The sequence below is a fragment of the Solanum tuberosum genome, unplaced genomic scaffold, assembly GCF_000226075.1.
Source record: "Solanum tuberosum cultivar DM 1-3 516 R44 unplaced genomic scaffold, SolTub_3.0 scf00017, whole genome shotgun sequence".
Taxonomy (NCBI): Eukaryota; Viridiplantae; Streptophyta; class Magnoliopsida; order Solanales; family Solanaceae; genus Solanum; species Solanum tuberosum.
In genome coordinates, this window is record NW_006238943.1 from 1,205,095 (window position 1) to 1,207,277 (window position 2,183).

Consider the following 2,183-nt stretch of genomic DNA (forward strand, 5'->3'; position numbering starts at 1 on the left):
GAGTGTTAGCGGGTGATGGTGGTCAGGCTACCATAGATCCTGATGGAGTGTTGAAATTTGCCGGCCGCATCTGTGTACCGAGAGTTGGAGATTTGATACAGTTGATACTTTCTGAGGCCCATGAGTCTAGATACTCTATCCATCCGGGCACAGCGAAGATGTATCGTGATTTGAGGCAGCATTAATGGTGGAGTGGCATGAGGAGAGATATTGCTGACTTTGTTTCCCGTTGCTTGTGCTGCCAGCAGGTAAAGGCCGAGCATTTGAGACCAGGTGGCGAGTTCCAGAGATTACCCATTCCTGAGTGGAAGTGGGAGCGTATCACTACGGACTTCGTTGTGGGGTTGCCTCGGACTTCTAGAGGTGTTGACAGCATTTGGGTCATCGTGGATCGATTGACCAAGTCAGCACACTTCCTTCCTGTTCATACTACCTTCAGTGCTGAGAGGTTGGCTCGTATCTATATTCGGGAGGTAGTTCGTCTTCATGGTATGCCTGTTTCTATCATTTCAGATCGGGGTTCACAGTTCACTTCCAGCTTTTGGAGGGCTTTTCAGGAGGAGTTGGGCACCCGTGTCCACCTTAGCACAGCATTTCACCCACAGACGGATGGTCAGTCAGAGCGTACTATTCAGGTCCTTGGGGATATGTTGCGGGCATGTGTTATGGATTTTGGAGGTCAGTGGGACCAGTTCTTGCCTTTGGCAGAGTTTGCATACAACAACAGCTACCACTCTAGTATTCAGATGGCCCCGTTTGAGGCCTTATATGGTAGGCATTGTCGCTCTCCAGTTGGTTGGTTTGAGTCTACAGAGCCTAGGCCGCGTGGTACAGATTTGCTTCAGGAGGCCCTGGATCAGGTGAGGGTGATTCAGGATAGGCTCAGGACGGCTCAGAGTAGGCACCAGAGTTATGCGGATCAGAGGCATCGACCTTTGAGATTCTCTGTTGGTGACCGGGTAGTCCTCCGTGTGTTGCCCATGAAGGGCGTGATGAGGTTTGGGAGGCGGGGCAAGCTTAGCCCCAGGTACATTGGGCCTTTTGAGATACTTCGGACAGTTGGAGAGGTTGCTTATGAGTTGGCCCAGCCTCCAGCATTTTCGGCCGTCCACCCAGTGTTTCATGTTTCGATGCTGCGGCGATATGTTCCTGATGAGTCCCATGTGCTCCAGTATGATGCAGTCGAGTTGGATGATCGTTTGACATTTGTAGAGGAGCCAGTTGCCATTCTAGCCAGAGATGTTAGGAGATTGGGCTCAAGAGCCATTCCTGTTGTTAAGGTCCATCAGAGGCATCGTCCAGTCGAGGAGGCTACCTGGGAGACTGAGCAGGAGATGCGAGAGCAGTTTCCTGGCTTGTTTGAGCCTTCAGGTACTTCTTGATCCTTTCTTTCGCGGACAAAAGTCCTTTTTAGTAGTGGATATTGTAATGACCCTCTTGGTCATTTCTGTGTCTTGCCTTCTGTGTGTCGTTTAGAGCGTTCCTATAGCGACCCCAAGTCATTTATGACTTGCTGGGACTGACAGTTCGGTCACCTGGTCGTTCGTTTGGTCTTGGTGCGAGTTTTTGTGTTTTGGAGCTTATAAACCTTGAACGATCATTTTCGATCAAAAGTTCAAGAAGATAACATCGGAATCCAATTCTGACGATTCCATCAGCTCCAGAAGGATCATTTTAGGCTAGTAGCATGGTCGTCATGACTCCCAAGGTTTTCAGTGTGAGTCGGTGCGATTAGACGTTTTAATTTTAAGTTTAAGTCTAAGTTTGACTTTGGTCAACATTCTGAGTAAATGCGCTCGGATGAGAATTCCGTCAGCGTGGTTAGCTCTGGAATGTCGAGTTTGGTCTAGATTGACCCTTTTTTTGTGTCTGGAGGTTTTTGATATCTTTCCGAGCCCTTTTGTGAGTTTTGACTTAAAAGGGCTTTTGGAAGTGTGACCCACTTTTTATCGAAATGACTTTTGATAGAAATTTCGACTGCACCGTTGAGTCTGGAATGTCAAATTTGGTATGGTTGCATATATATTTTATTTTTATCGAGTTCCGAACAAATCCCGAGCACCCCATCGGAGATTTTAAAGTTGGCATGAAAAAATCAGCTTTTCAACTGATATATATAGCTGGTGCAGGCCATTTCAGCCTCATTTCTCAACTTCAAACCTTCATAACTCTCTCATTTCAAG